Below are 15,859 nucleotides of genomic sequence, written 5' to 3' on the forward strand. Positions count from 1 at the left end.
GTTAATATCCTTGAAGCTCAGAGCCTTGAGAATAGGCTCTCCTGTATATTTCAGACTCTAGGCAACATTGTTTTACAAAAGGTGCAGAGCCAGCAAGACTAAGCCTAGGAGACAGAGCGCAGGGTTAAAGTCAAAGGAACAGATGTAATGTCGAGTCCAATTTGTTCTTTTCTATTACAGTAGTGCCATGGAGAAGGCAGTTTGGGCAGCTTTTTGTGGGGCCTTGGAGCCTTCGTGTCTTGGCCTCTGGGTGCCTTTATTGAAAACCCTTCCTAGCTGTCTGGCCTGCTGGAAATTCACTCCACGTGTTTTGCCCTGAAGTTGTGTTCTGTTTATAACATTTCTACTCCTTGGGAAACAACTCAATAAAAACTCAACTGGTTTTCCACCAGCCCTGTGCAGGGGTGAGGGATAGCATGTTGTTACTTTATTAAAAACAAATAATAAAAGAAGTCATAAAACAGCACTGGGCACATAGTAGAGAGTCAGATGCTTCCCAGCTTAAAGCAAAAGTGAATGGCTCAGTGTTTTCATGGATGCTGTATTTGCTGAACTAGTTAGTCCTTCCCTCCATTACACTTTTTTTTTAACTGGAAAAAAAATACATATGGTAAAAAAAAATTCAATCAGAGCACAAAACTACACGAGGGAAAGGTTTCCCTCATCTGTTCTCTCAGCCCTCCCTGGAGATGCCACTGTTTACAACCTTTGTGTGCTTTTCGAAATACACTATGCACATTCCAACCTATGTGTGTAAATTCCTTTAAAGTTTTACTTATTTTTAACCTAAAGGGATTTAAATCCTCAAGTGGCTTCTGCCCCAGTAATAGAAAAGTACAAATGTGACTCCATATTACATCTGTTCCTTTGACTTTAACCCTGTGCTCTGTCTCCTAGGCTTAGTCTTGCTGGCTCTGCACCTTTTGTAAAACAATGTTGCCTAGAGTCTGAAATATACAGGGGAGCCTGTTCTCAAGGCTCTGAGCTTTAAGGATATTAACACTGTTCCATTCATACAAAGATAACAAGCTGCAGAATGGAAGATAACATTTGTTTCCTTGGAGATTTACAGGAATCTGTCCCAGGTGGAGAGCTGCAAGAACAAAAGATTCTAACAACAAAGAACTCCTACACCAAGAAGTTTGCAACAACTAAGCGTACCCCCTGACCCTTTTTAGTATAAAAGGAGCCTGAAATCTGACTTGGGGAAGATGCTTCTCAAGGACATTAGTTTGCCATCTAGGTCTGCAGAAATTCGCTATTCCGTGCCTCAACACCTGGTCTCTGGATTTATTGGCCTGTCCTATGGTGAGCAGAATGAGTTTGGACTCCATAACACTCCTATCTGCCTAGCAAGCTGGGTGCTGGAATTGAGGACAGCTCTCCCAACCCAGGGACCTACTGTGGGACCTTGAAGGGCCCCCTAGCGCAGGGAGTGGTTTACCCAGGAGGGATGGGGACTATGCACTAACACTCAGGCAGTCTGCTCTGTCTAGGGCTCTGATATTGTACTTCCTCTCCCGCCCACCCAGCACCTGAGACAGTGCAGCTAAGGCAGAGATCGTCCCTGCCTCAGTTTCCCATCCTGTAAGAGGGGAATTTATACTGTACCCAAGGTGGTTTTGAGCGACGACGCCTGCGGGTGCTAGGTTCTCAGAGTGACAGGAAACTCAGCTGTCCAGGGGGATAGCAGGTGTGATCCCCGTAGGGGTTCTGCAGGGGCCTAGGCTGGGGGGCTTGACCAGGGAGGTGAAATTTGAGCTGCGGGCCTTGAGAGGTTAGAGGGACGCAGAGGCAGGACTGGCGCCTCCTTTGGGGTGCCCCTGAAGGTAAAGCTTTTTTCCTCTGTCTCACCTACTCTCCTCCCTCCAGATCCCTCCCTACTACCTCCTACTTCTGTCCACCTCTCTCCCTCCACTTTCCCTCTCTTCTCCCGCTCCCAACTTCTCCCTCCCTCGCTTCCCCAGCGTCTCTCATAGAGCCCAGAGCGGCTCGCTGGCCCGTCTGCGCATGCGCACGGCCAATGCGTGCTGGACCGCGGGTCCGAAGCGCCAGCTCCGAGCCGGGATCGGCCACAGAGGCTGCTCTGTCCGCCGCTCCTGCCCCGGGCCGGGGCCTCCGGCTGTGGAATTGTAAGGTAGGGGAACTCCGGGGAAGGGGGTCCACGTATCACAGCCCGCGAGGGCGCGCGTCAGCGCGCTTCCAGCTGAGGGGCTCGCGCCAGCCCCCTCTGCCCTCGCCGCCTGCCCCGGCGCCCAGGCCACACCTGTCCAGGGCTGGGCGCTCGCCTGCCGGGGACCCGGCCACCCCCGTTCCCGTCCCGGCGCGCAGCTGCCGCCTCTCGCCCCAGCCGGGCTTCCCTCAGTCCGCGGCCGGCGTCCCCATCCCCTCTCCCGCCCGCGAGTCCTCTCCTCCCGGGCTTCCTCTCCTCGGCCGCCGACCCGTCCCCGCCCCTGGGTCGGCTGTGTCCGGGGCCGGTGGGGTCTGTGGACCCGGGCGGGGTGGGGGCGGGGGCTGGGACTTGCCTCCGAGTGGGGCTGCAGCCCGCGCCCCGCGCCGCTTTCCCTGCCCCGCGACCCCGGGGCTGCCCTCCTCTCCCTTTCCAGCTCCTTGAGGTCCAGCTCAGCGGTGTGGGTGCTGCTCCCTGGGCTGAGAGCCTCCGGCTGTAAAGCCCAGCTTCTCCTGGCGGAGCCTTAGGAAAAGAGCGTGCATTGGTCTCCTCCCTCAGTGTTTCTGCCCCAGGTAGTACCTTTGAACACTTTCAGGTGTTAGGATGCGGGTGCTTGTTGATGTCACGTGTTTTTATAGTGAGAGGGATTACAGTGTTGAAAGCAGGGCTTGGTTCAGTTATAAATGAGCTGAAGGCGGGAGGCTGTGACATCCTCCATATTCCCCCGTCCCAGGGTGTAACCTGTGACCGTCGTTTTTAAAAAGACAGTTACAGTCCCTGACTAGTCCAGCCCAGCTAGTGTGTGTTAACAGGAACAGAACCACCAGGGGCATTTTGGAGACCCAGGGATATTGCAGTCCTCAAGATCTCCTGGTAAATTTTTGTTTGGTTTTGGTTTTTTTTCTTTTTCTTAAATTGTAGGGCTGACTAGTAGTATAGAGGGAAAAACAGTTGTCAAGGACTATTTTTTTTCATGTAACAGCTTTATTGTGATATTGTTCACACACCATGAAGTCCAGCCATTTAAATGGTACAATTCAGTGGCTTTTAGTATATTCACAGTGGTGCAACCATTATTATTCCAGAATGTTTTCATCGCTTCAGAAAGAACAGTGGAAATGAATGACCTATCCACTCCTCCCCAGCGGTGGTTCTAAAGAAGTTTCTTGGCTGTTCCTGACCATAAATTAATTTGTTACATTCCATGAAAAATCTGGTAGGAATTCTAATCAGAATTGGATTGAATCTATATCAGAATGGGGAGAATTAATGTTTTTATGACATTAACTCTTTCTACCTATGAATATATCTGGGACCCTATCTTCATCTCTCTAGTCTGGCCGATGGGAGGTCCTCAGTAATTGTTGGGTCTGTGAATGATGAGATTATATACATGGTTAGTTGCATCTGTAGCCTTTCACAAAAGAGAAAAAACTAACCTCAGTGAAGCTATGTGACTCCTTGATGGTCAGAGTGACAGCCAGTGCTGGAGTGATCCAGTGGACTTGGTGCTTGTAACCAGAGTTCCCTGCCACCTACAGCTAATGGGATTACAATGTTCTTAATTTTTTTTTATGGCGTTGCTTTTACTTACTTTTAAAATTCTTATTTTTGATTGAAGTGTAGTCAGTTTACAATGTTAATTTCAGGTCTACAGCAGCGACTCAGTTATATATATGCTTATGTATATATATATATATTTCAGGTTGTTTTTATTACAACTCATTATAAGAAATTGAATATAGTTCCCTGTGCTACACAGCAGGTCCTTGTCGTTTATTTATTTTATATATATTAATGTGTATGTGTTAATCTCAAACTCCTAATCTGTCCCTGCCCCCTTTCCTGCCTGCTAACCACAGTTTGCTTTCTATGTCCATGAGTCTATTTCTACAAGCACCATCTTTGCTAGTAATATATGCTGGTTGGCTGCTTTCAGTTTCAGTAACTCCATCTTATCTGTGGGCGTTTTTCTCCTGGTGGGCCTGCATGTGGTTTGCACACGTGGTAATAGAGATCTGTATTTGGGAGAACTCCGGGCCTCATGTAGTGCCTGGCACGGAGCGCCCGCTGAGCTCATGCTTGAACTGGGAAAAACCATAATAAAGGTTGGAATTTCCACTATGGTTCAGACTAGTGGGTTTCTGTAACTTACGTAGCCCACCTTAATGTTGGCTGCACCCATACTGGGTAATTTGGTGGAACTGCATGGTATGGCGATGTAGAGACAGGGCCTTGTCTGTTTCTTCTTTTTTCTAACACTCATTCTCCTGGGCCTCCCAGATCCTCCCCCAGCAGTGCCCAGGGTTGGCTTGGTGCTGCGCTTAGGCAGTATTTGTTAGTAAGGCTCTTTCCTCATCTCTTCTGAGCCTCCATTTCCTTCTCTGCACAATGAGGGCTTAGACTAGATAAGTGCTTTTCAGTTTCTTTTAAACCCATGTCTCCTTTTGAGAAACAGAAAACCCAAATCTCTCCTCCCATCCCAACCCTACAGATTTTGATACGTCCTCCAAGGGGTGACATAGCTCTTTGTGGAAAGTTGATGTGATTTTGGTTCTTTCCAGGTGGCCCAGAAAAGACTCTTCAGAGATTTATTGCAGGGAGGGGGCAGGAGGGGAGCAGTATGTCACACTTTCTAGTGTGAGCATTGAAGTAGGGGCTTGGGTTTAATTACAGCCTCTTACATGGCCTCTCTCTAATGTTGCACAATGTGATAAACCCGTTTTCCTCAGTTTCTTCATGTGTCAAGTTGGGCTGACATTATTTTAGTGTTTTTGTGAAACAATATGCACATAAGCCATTTGTGTCTCAGTAGAAACATGACCTGTTAGGGAGTCAGGGATTTTTTTTTTTTAAAAAATCTTGTCCATAGCACTCTGTCTATGTGTATTTGAAGTTCCTGGAGGGTGTGGATTGAGTCTAAAGTCCATCATAGGACAGGTGGCCCTAGGTCTGCATGTCCTAGATTGCCCCCTCCTCCCCAGTCCTCCTCCTCTCAGTCCAGGATGAAGTTCCCCATTAGAAGTACACACAGGTCTTGTGGAAACAGCTTTTAATTTTGTTTAACCGGGGAGGGCTGCTGTCATGATTTCCGTGATCAGGTTTTGGTAACCTGAAGGCTATGCAGTTGGGGGTTCCTATTTAAGAAAAAGAAAACAAAATTGTAAATACAAAATTAGACCTAGGGCCACGGCAGGGGCTCTTGGAAGTGGGGACCATTAACTTTGTTAGCTTCAGGTGCAGTGGCCTCTGGCCACGAGGACCCATCCTCGTGCTCTGAAGTTGGAGGGACCAGTGGGTTCAGTGGGAATGTTTACTGAGTGTGTCTCATGGGCTGGATGTTGTCCTATTTGCACTGTGTGTTCCTTATTTGAGACAGTGAGCTCATTTAATCTCAACAGCCTCTTTAAAAAATTAGACTTTTTATTTTGAGGTACAGTGTAGATTCCCATGCAGTTGTAAGTGGTAATAGGGAGAGAGCCTATGGACTCTTTGCTCGATTTTCTTTAATGATACCATCTTGCAAAGTTGTGCTACAATTCATTATTAACTCACTAACCTTTTGAGGTTTGTGTTATTACCCTCATTTCTGTTCATGATTAAACTGGGGCTTAGAGAAGCACACAGGCCTGCCCAGGTCACCAACATGGTTAGTGCAGAGTCAAGGGTGGAACGTGGGCTTGGGATTTCCAGGCAGTACCATTATGATGGTCTGTGGCAGGGAGCAGCATTCAGTTTGCTTGTTTATTCATTCATTCAACAAACATTTATTGAGTAACCTCTGTGGGTCAGATGCTTTCGTAGGGTTATCTAATTCTTCAGCAGTACTGGGAATCAGGTAATGTTTTCTTTTTTTATCTGAGAAAATTAGCTCTGAAAGGTTATAAAACCCCCTAAAGGAAACACAACTCATAAAAGAGGGATAGTAAATGTGTACAGCCCCCCCCTTTTTATGCAGGTGGTACTGTAGGCATTTTGCATTTGCAAACTTCTTTAATCCAGATATGTTCTTGTAAGGGAAGTTTTTTTTTTTTAATTGAAGTATAGTCAAGTTTACAGTTGGTCAGTTAGTTGCAAGGTGTGTTTTTTAATTTTGAATTTTTTTAAAAAATTATTTTTTGACGAGGTAATAAGGCTTATTTATTTATTTATTTAATGGAGGTACTGGGGATTGAACCCAGGACCTCATGCATGCCAAGTGTGTGCTCTACCACTGAACTGTACCCTCCTCCCCAAGGCATGTTTTCTTACCTCCATTATTTTGCAGCTTAGGAGCTCAAGTAGATTAGATTTCAAATCTAGATCTTCTGATCCCACTGTGGTTCTTTTCAGTATATTCTGCTGAGGGGTGGGGAAGCAGTTCCCTTGTTTATTCCTTTATTCAGCATTTTTGAGCACTGACTTTGCATCAGGGCCTGGCTAGGTGTTGGAAACAGAAAACAAGAAATGACCCTTTTCTGCAGTGGATGGAAGCCTAGACCAAGAGCTACCGCAAGGTCTTGGGCCTTGCGTCACCAACACTGACTGCTTCTCGGCCAAGAACTGGCCGCAGACCTTCGAGAAGCTCCATGTGCAGAGTTGCCGTGTGGCACCATGCTCTATGACTCTCAGCTCTTTGTCTTTGGGCTGCATGGGGAGGTGGCTGAGCAGCCGCGCACCATCGTGGCCTTCAACCTACGAGGACTGCGGGACGGTGGAGGAGAGGGCCGAGGACTTCAGAGTCACTCTTCATTGTGCTCGAGTCCAAGTGCCTGGACGGGGCCACCAACAAGTCTGGGGACAAGATCCGCCTCCTCTGCGTCCCATTTGAGAAGGAGGACTTGGTGGGACTGGACACAGACAGTAGGTAAGTCTATCTGGAGGCCCGGCCACCCTGGCTGTGTGCCGGGTTGCTTACCTACGTCCAGAAAGGGATCGGCAAGGAGGGGGGCTGTCTTGTAGCCAAGGGGGGAGGGAGGTGCAGCCCGCCGGTTTTCAGACGTTTAAAAATGAATCCGCCTTTGATTCAGAGAGATCCTTTTAGGGTTAGTGTGGACGCTTACTCCCCCTTTTCAGCCAGGACCCCTGGTGGAACCCCTGGAGTTGCTGTCCAATAGAGTAGCCACAGCCACTGATGCTGGGAGCGCTGGGGAGGAAGCTGGTCTGAGCTGAGATGTGCTATAGGTCAAATGCACATCAGATGCTGAGACTTGTCTAGAAAAAAGAATATAAACTATCTTGTTACTTTCTATATTGATTACATGTCAAAATGATAGTATTTTACATACAGTAGATAAGTAGGATTTGTTCTTAAAATCAGTTTCAAATTTTTTTTTTTTTTACCTTTTTAAATGTGGCAACTGGAAAACTTTCTTTGTGTGGCTCGCATTTCATTCCTGTTGGACAGCCTGCCCTGGGGCACAGTCTCGTCCCTTTGATGTATAGGTGAGACGCTGAATCCTGAAAGCTGGGGGTGGAGCCCATGTCTCCTCTCCTGCCTCCCAGGCCCCTCTTCCCTCTAAAATACAGGATGAGGGAGAACTGGTTGAGCTGCTTGCAGTGGGGAGTCTTCTCAGGTGACTCCCTCGCCCTGACTCCAGCCACTCTCCCCCATAGCCCTGCATGGCAGTCCTGCCGAAGCAAGCATGCACTTTGCTCAGAAACACGCTGAATTTCCTTGTGCCTCCGTTTGTCGGCTTTTTTTTAAAAGCACACCTTGCCCTTTGCTTAAATGCCATCCCTGTTAGTCACCTCTTACACTCATTCTTCCAGACCTTGTCCATATGTTGCTGCTGAGTGGATGAACAGAATATAGTATCTCCATGTAGTGGAGTATTATTCAGACATAAGAATGAATGAAAAAGAAAAAAATTAAAGGGGAAGATGAGAAAGGCCACCTGCTCTGGGAAGTCCACTCTGACTGCTCAACCCGCCCTTTTCCTTAGGAAACCCCACCCCTTGTACTCCTCTCTATTTGATAGTACTTAACACCTTCTACTAAACTATAACCTTAAAAAAAAAAGAGAGAGATGCTAATACCCCTTCAACATGGAGGAGCCTTTTTAACAGCATATTAAATAAAAGGAACCAGACACAAAAGGCCACATATGGTTGATTTCAGTGACCTGAAATGCCCAGAATAGGCACATGCAGAGGCAGAGAGCAGGTGATGGTTGCGAGGGGCTGGCTGGAGGGGGAATGAGGAGTGACTGCTTATGGACAGGGGGTTTCTTTTGGGGTGATGGAGTGAGTGTTCTAGAAACAGGTGGTGGTTAGGACCGCACAACCGAGTATACAGAAAGCTGCTGAATCATACCCCTTTAAGCAGGTGAGTTTTATGGTATGTGAATTATATCTCAATTGAAAAAAAAAACCCTCAAAGGACAGCCTCTCCTGGGTCTGTCAGAGTCTCCCTCTGTGCGGGAGCTGCCTGTGACATGGTTTTCTCCTGCAGGGACTGTCTCCTGGAGGTGGGAGCGGGAGGCAAGGTCTGTGTGTCTCCATCATCTGGGATGTTGTAGATGTTCCCTAAGTGCTTGTTAATAAATGCTGTGGGAGTAAGGACTAAAATGGGGCCCTTTCCTGGAAGAAGCTGACAGCTCAGAGAGCCTGCCAGCCCCTTAACAATTAATACGGGTCAGAATGAAGCAATGAAGTTTTAACAACGCGCTGTAGTACACACTAAGTAGAAGAGATTCTTGAATGGACTTAAATTTCCTAATCTGGCTTCTTAAAGAGAGAGAAATAAAAGTGGGAAAGAGAAGAAATCAATGCAAAAGAAAAGAGAAAACAGGTAAAAAAAAAAATTAAGCCAGATGAGAAGGGGAAATGATGGGAGCTTGAGTTCATTGTATTGAAAAAGAACTCTGTAAATTCTTGTGACTGATGGGCTGAGGGTAGCTGTGAGATGGGGCACTTCTCCAGCATGAGAACCCACCCGGGCCCCTGACCCACGTGGTGGTGACGGGCCTGCAGAGGACGGTGCGCTGTGCTCTTGGTGTCTCACCTTCAGTCCATCGGAAACGCACAGTGGAGCTTCCCGGGGGCTCCACGACGTGCGACACCACGGCAGACGGAGCGCAGAAGCGGCCGTGGGGACGTGGCTCACTTGTTTTGAGCCAGACAGGAAGGAAATTTGTAGAACTGAAAAACGATGCCACTCTTCTGGCATTTTGTTTTGGAAAATAGTTATCCTTCATAAAAGTTTAACATGTAATGGGCTTACTATTATTTTAATAGGAATGAATACATACATTTTAAAATCCTTCTCTATTTTTCTTTTTCTTTTTTTTAATGGAGGTACTGGGGATTGAACCAAGGACCTCTTGCATGCTAAGCATGTGCTCTATCCCTGAGCCATATCCCTCTCCCCTAGTTTTATTTTTGAATATGGTAAGTATCTGTAGGTGTAACCTGCACACACACACAAAAGCACTCTTTGAGATCCTCAGTGATTTTTGAGTGTCAGAGAGTTCTAAGACCAAAAAGTTGGAGGCCCATGGAGCTAATGAATACAGATGAAGACTAGCACAGCTTGTCAGGTGTGTGGCTGCGTAAGGTTAGCCAGGTGGAACTGCCAGTGAGAGGAGAGCAAAAGATTGCAGCCACTAACTGTGGCCGCCTTTGAGAAGGAGGCAGGCCAGTTAGATATTTATTCCAGGTGGGGCAGATGCATTTAGGGTGAAGGAGGTGGAAAGGTATTCTGGTACTGCTTCAGGTGGTATTACTTTAAAAGTGTCATTCCAGGCCCTTCCTGCTCCATCCCTCATCCCTCTACAGTGTCAGCACCTGGCCCAGAGCCTGCTGCACAGCGCGCACTGGACTCTTGGTTAAATAAAGGACTGGATGGCCTGTTTTATGTGTGGGCTCAGTTCCTCAGTGGAACCCTGAGCATTGTGAGATTCTTCGGTGTTCCCAGCCTTGACACAGGCGTGCAGAGCAGAAAAGGTGGCATGTTCCTGCTTGTAACAAAACCAGAGATCTGTGGGTTTGATCTTTGTTTGAAGGGAAAATTGGCATTTCCATGTAATCAGACTGTCTAGATCGTTCTTAGTCCCCGCAGTCTGAGCTGAGGATGGCCCCTAACTTTGTTCATTGTACTTTCATTTTAACGTCCAGCTGCCCCTGAGAGGTTGCGTTCGGCCTCTGTCATCTGTCACTATACTGCTGGGACTGGTGGCCAAGCTGGGGCTTGGAGGTTCCAGGGCAGCTCACTTCCTGCCGAGTTAGCCAACAGACATCGCCCAGGTAAGCTCTGCCCGTGCCTCTGTTGTGGGCTTGTTGGCAGTCCTTCAGCGAGCAGGAGCAATTTATTACTGTCCCCCCTGAGTTAAGTTTGACTAATGTTTAAATAAAGTATAAAATCCGTTGGGTCAAGAATCCTACACGAGACATTTTCTTCTGATTTTACTGATATGCATTGATTTTATTGAGTCTTATTGAATGATATTAATGGATTACAATGATTGGTTCATTTCTGGGACAGGTGCATAGCATTTCATGGTAGACCGACCTTGACGTTCTGGGTCCTTTTCATAATTCCTGTGTATTTGGTGAAGTTAATCCCAGATGTCAGTTTTAACAGCTAATTCAGGGCCTGGGGGCTGTTTCTTTTTTTTTTTTTTCTGGTTAACGAAGTTCTCTTACTGAGTGAAGTTAGATTTAGTTATGTTCGTTACCAGCTGCAGAGAGTAAAGAATCTTCTTTGGAGGAGCTGACCCACAAGTGATCGCTGAATGACTTTGACCCTTTGGGCCCCTAATGAATGAACTTGCCTTAAATGTTTCAGGACGTAGCTGTCATATCGCACAGGTCGCAAAGGTAATAACAGAATGCGGAGATCCAGGCAGGACACAGAGCTGCCAGGTGTTGTTTGATACATGAGGTTTTTTTGTTTTTTTTTAAAAAGATTTTTCCCTCCAAAGAGAAAGCCTATGGTAGTAGATGTGTATTAGATGAGGAAATGCCTTAAATTTCCTTTTCCCTGACTTATACCATCCCCCACCATCAACAAGTTGTGCAGAGACCACTTTTATAAACCATCAGTGCAGCCGCACGGTCTGAACCTGGGTGCACTCTTTGTAGATCAGCTTAGATGAATCTGATGGTTCTTGAAGACAGTTCATCATTCTTCCTCAGACCGTTCTAGTGGTTTCAGTGGGGTCTTGGCTACTGGAGAGGGAAGTAAAGCAGGCTGAGAAGTGATAGAGGAGATCAGGTCTAGAATGTCTCTGCTCCCCCTTCCCTGGGCTTGATTCTGACCTGAGGTCCCTCCTGTCAGTGTTCACACCCTCCGTGTTTATCCCTTGTTGTCGTCCCTGCTGTCCTTGGAGGAGGCTCCAGCTTTCTAAGTCCTGCGGTCCTCTGCTCTCTCTGGGAGTGCCTGTTGTTGGGGGCGGCTTTATTTTCTTCTCATCCTACAATGTGAAGAGTCATCATGTGCTGAGGTCGTTCTACTCCTGTGAGTGGTGAGGCTCAGAGACTTTGCAGAGTCGTGTTTCTTTTTTCCCCCTTGCTGAGTGTAGGCAAAAACGGTCTACCCCTGAGAAAGTGCTCCATCTGCAGAAATGTGTTTTAGTTTTGCAGGGTGTAAAAATCTTGAGGGCTTTTTAATCGTTGAGGACAGTCTGGGGGGGGAACAGCCCGTGAAGCCTTGGGGAGACCTGGAAAAGCCGTGCATCCCTCCCTGACATGGGTGGGGATTTCACCCCCGTTTAGGCAGTGAAGGGCCCAGACCCGTGAGCAGAGTTGACAGTCGTGAATATTTATGTGTATCCGCTGCTTCATCTTGGATATTAATTTCAAGCTGAGTCAGTTTGTGGCGGCAGCCTCATCCTACATCAGGAATTTATAGTATCTGCTCTTTGAGGTGAAGACCTGACAGACTTGATTATTTAACAGTCTCTCTTGAATTGATATCTCAGATTCCTTTGTCAATAGCAAAACAGCAGAAATACAGACGTCCTTTAATGCCGATGTGACCTGAAGCAGGTTTAGTCTCTGTGCCTCAGTGGCCTTATCTGCGGGTGGGGAAGGTGATAACAGTGCTTCCCTCAGAGGGGCTGGTGAGGGGGGAGTGGGAAGCACAAATGGAGGACTTACACAAGATGCTCATGAATGACCGAATTGAGTGATCTCAGCCTGGTGAGGCCTCAGGGGCAGAGGTGTCAGAACAGAGCAGTCCTAGCCGGAGCTTGATCCATGTTGGCAGCTGTTAGGATCACTATCACCACTGTGGGTTAGCAGGTAGTTTTAAGACTTGGTAATATGAACTCATGAATAATGTTAAAAGACTAGACATCTCAGATCCAGTTTACATAGTTCTCAAGATTTCCTTTGAGAAAAGGATTTTTTCCCCAACTTAAATCTGAGTTGAGTCTGCAAAAGAATTCTGTAGTCCTCCATCTTTGTGCTTTAATTCTCCATTTCTTCAGAAAAAAGTTTTTAAATGGAGGTACTGGGGACTGAACTGAGGGCCTCATGCATGCTAAGCACGTGCTCTCCCAACTGAGGTGTAATCTCCCCCCTAATCTTTTTTAACTTTACTTTCTTAGTATTCAGAGGTTAGAGGCCTCTTATTCTTTTTCTGGAGACTTGTCCATGAACCTGGAAGTCTATAATTAATCGACAAAACTTGGTTTATTAAAACAGTCAATAGAACATTCTGCAATCCATGCAAAGGAAATGCTCATTGACTTAAAATGTTTCTCCTTTATGGTGATTTGTACTTTTTGGTCTAGCTTACTTTATTAACAGCCATCCTCATCATCATAATGACCAAGTTTGCTCTGAGTGAGTGGGCACCTACCAAAGGCTAAAATGCTTTCCTTATGTTTTACTTCATAGCAGGGGTTCGAGGGTAGGTGTCAGTGTCTCCTTTTTGGCAGCTGAGGGATTGAGAGATGGGGCAGCTTGTCCCAAATCACACGCAGCTGGCAGTGGCAGGCTCAGGGCTGGAGCCCAGGCTGCACGGGATGCATTCTCAATGGCTCCTCTGCTCAGCCCCGTGTTGAGTGGTTTCCCGAACTCCTGTGAGCCCATAAATGACCGATTTTAGTGATCTCAGCCTGATGAGGCCTTCAGAGGAGACACCAGTGAGAATGTGAGACAGAGTGGCATAAATTAAAATTGTATATTTTCACAAATGTTTTTTTCTCAGCTAATGACTTAAAAAATTAGTATTTTTTATTCTAGTGTTCTGTGAGCACTAAAAACAAAATACTAAAAATGTTTATAATGCAAAACAGAAGTGGGCTTTGAAAGTCCAGCCACTGCTAATGACTCATTGCTTGTTTTTCTCTAGTGGTACTTACTGAGAGAAAAGTTTACAAAGACTGAATTGATTTTATGTAGTCTTAGTATGGAAGAAAAGGTTGTCTGTGAATATTGAAAGTAAAATCTTTACTCTTCTTTAATGATGATGATATGTAAGTTGTTCTTCATGGCTTAAGTACATTTTCTCATTTGTGAAATCTGAGTAATGCCGTTTACCCTGTCTGACTGTGAGAGTTAGACGCCTTGTATAGAAAGCACCCAAGAGGTGCTCAATAAAAATGTGCTGTCACAATGACAGTTTCGAAGGATCAATTCTGAATATGAAAGAGGGTGGCTTGTTTCTGATGCATATTCAATATGTATATATATGAATATGACTTAAAGTAACAAGGATTCAGTTTTTTTTAAGTGCAGTATGAAGTTTTGATGAAATCAGTGTCATTCTAGTAAGATAGGGACTAGTTAAATTGCCTTAAGCAGACGACCTTGAAGATTATTGACACAGAATGTGTATTTTTACAATGTGTGTTTTGCCATGTAACTATACACTAGAACCTTTAAATTCATAGGAATCTGACCAGAACCATTAAGTTTAGAAAAATCAACATTGATTCTTTTCAGGGAATAAGCTTATCTCTTTTGTGATTGAAGAAAATTTTGATTTTTTTCTGCATTCTTAATATGTTTAAAAATATCAAAACATTGATTTGACATGTCACTTTTTAAATAGAATAAAGCTCATGCTGTTCTAATATGTAAATAAATGTTTTTGCATTTCAACAAAATTGTATGATTTCCTGACTCTTTGGGAAGTATTTTGCAAGACACTTAGATTACCTACTGTTGGAAAAATGCAGAAATGACTTCTATGAATATAGGCCTAGTACAGATCTGTTGGTTTTTGACAGAGTGCAAGACATGAGGACTAGGAGAGCTTTGCTGCTGATTGCCAGGACAGATCCCGGGTCTCAGTCTCCCCTCCTGTAAAGTGAAGAGGCTGGACTGGATTCTTTCCTCTTCTAAGATGAGTTTCCAGGAGCCTTTGTCTTTTGTTTATATTCAGGAGTATTAATAATTTGAGATTAAATACCGAATACCACTCTCTTCCCCGAAGCAGAATTTAGTATGTGCTAGATAAGCTTTTAGTTATCTGATTCTTTTTTTTTTTTAAACTTTACTGAATTACAGTTACTTTACAATGTTGTGTGAACTTCCAGTGTAGAGCAAAATTTTTTAGTTATACATGAACATACATAGATTCATTGTTGCATTCTTTTTCACCGTGAGCTACCAGAAGATCTTGTATCTATTTCCCTGTGCTATACAGTATAATCTTGTTTATCTATTCCATATATACCTGTCAGTATCTACAAATTTCAAACTCCCCATCTGTCCCTTTCCACCCTCTGTCCCCACGGCAACCACAGGTTTGTATTCTATGTCTATGTGTTTCTGTTTGTATTTATGTTCATTTGTCCTTTTCTTTTTTAAATTTCACATATGAGTGATCTCATGGTATTTTTCTTTCTCTTTCTGGCTGACTCCACTTAGAATGACATTCTCCAGGAGCATCCATGTTGCTGCAAATGGCATTATGTTGTCGGTTTTTATGGCTGAGTAGTATTCCATTGTATAAATACACCACTTCTTTATCCAGTCACCTGTTGATGGACATTTAGGCTGTTCCCATGTCTTGGTTATTGTAAATAATGCTGCTATGAATATTGGGGTGCAGGTGTCATCCTGAAGTAGGGTTCCTTCTGGACATAAGCCCAAGAGCGGGATTCTACAGGCAGTCTTTGTGTTGCATGTTTCCCGGCAACCTGGAAAGCCTTTTTAGCCATAGGTGGTGCTGTTGCACCTTCTTATAGTCTTAATTTTCCTGTTTGTAAAAGAAGGCTTAGACGACGTTGTTATATTTTGATTCCTTTGTTTAATGCTTCAGGACAGCACAATGTCCATTATGTCTGTCTACCGGGAAAAATTATTCTGCTTATATCTTAGTTTTTTATTCTGTCATCTCGCTGTGAACATTTCAGACTTGCTGTGCAAACAATGGCAAAATTGGACTTTTCTTCCAGTGTTAGAAACCAGTGAGGCAGAATTTTATAAAACGGCTAGAAGCAGCCTCTGGAGCGCCTTAAAGCTGAAAAGTGTACTGAGCTCCCTGACTATTGACCCCGCCGCTGTGTGTTAATTGGTGGGAGGTGATTTGGTACATATAGGAAGGGGTGCAGTTTTTTGACTTGGGTTTGTGTGCACGCGCTGCCACTGAGCCACGTGACTCTGAGTCAGTTCGTTCTGAGTTTTTCCCTCATCTGTGGGATGGGGACACTCATACCTGCTTTGTAGAATTAGAATTAGAAATTATGTAAAGTGTTTAGCACAGTGGGTATCTCAAGAGGGCTCATAAACTTTAGCTCCTGTTTTGTGTGA

General features: G+C 45.2%; 2 long non-coding RNA genes across 2 annotated transcripts in view; both read left to right on the plus strand.

Annotated features, from left to right (window-relative positions):
* The first annotated feature begins 1,020 nt into the window (after window positions 1-1,020).
* Window positions 1,021-4,546, plus strand: LOC141578986 (uncharacterized). Its single transcript, XR_012509892.1, has 4 exons — window positions 1,021-1,308; window positions 1,873-2,137; window positions 2,607-2,742; window positions 3,256-4,546. It is a non-coding gene; the product is annotated as an uncharacterized LOC141578986 (long non-coding RNA).
* A 1,997-nt stretch (window positions 4,547-6,543) lies between these two features.
* LOC105068438 (uncharacterized) overlaps window positions 6,544-15,859 on the plus strand; it is a 28,342-nt gene continuing 19,026 nt past the window's right edge. Inside the window, exons 1-2 of the long non-coding RNA XR_006724648.2 lie at window positions 6,544-7,016; window positions 10,268-10,396. This is a non-coding gene — a long non-coding RNA (uncharacterized LOC105068438). The remainder of the gene's footprint in view (window positions 7,017-10,267; window positions 10,397-15,859) is intronic.

This window comes from Camelus bactrianus, chromosome 10 (genome assembly GCF_048773025.1).
Source record: "Camelus bactrianus isolate YW-2024 breed Bactrian camel chromosome 10, ASM4877302v1, whole genome shotgun sequence".
In the NCBI taxonomy this organism is placed as follows: domain Eukaryota; kingdom Metazoa; phylum Chordata; class Mammalia; order Artiodactyla; family Camelidae; genus Camelus; species Camelus bactrianus.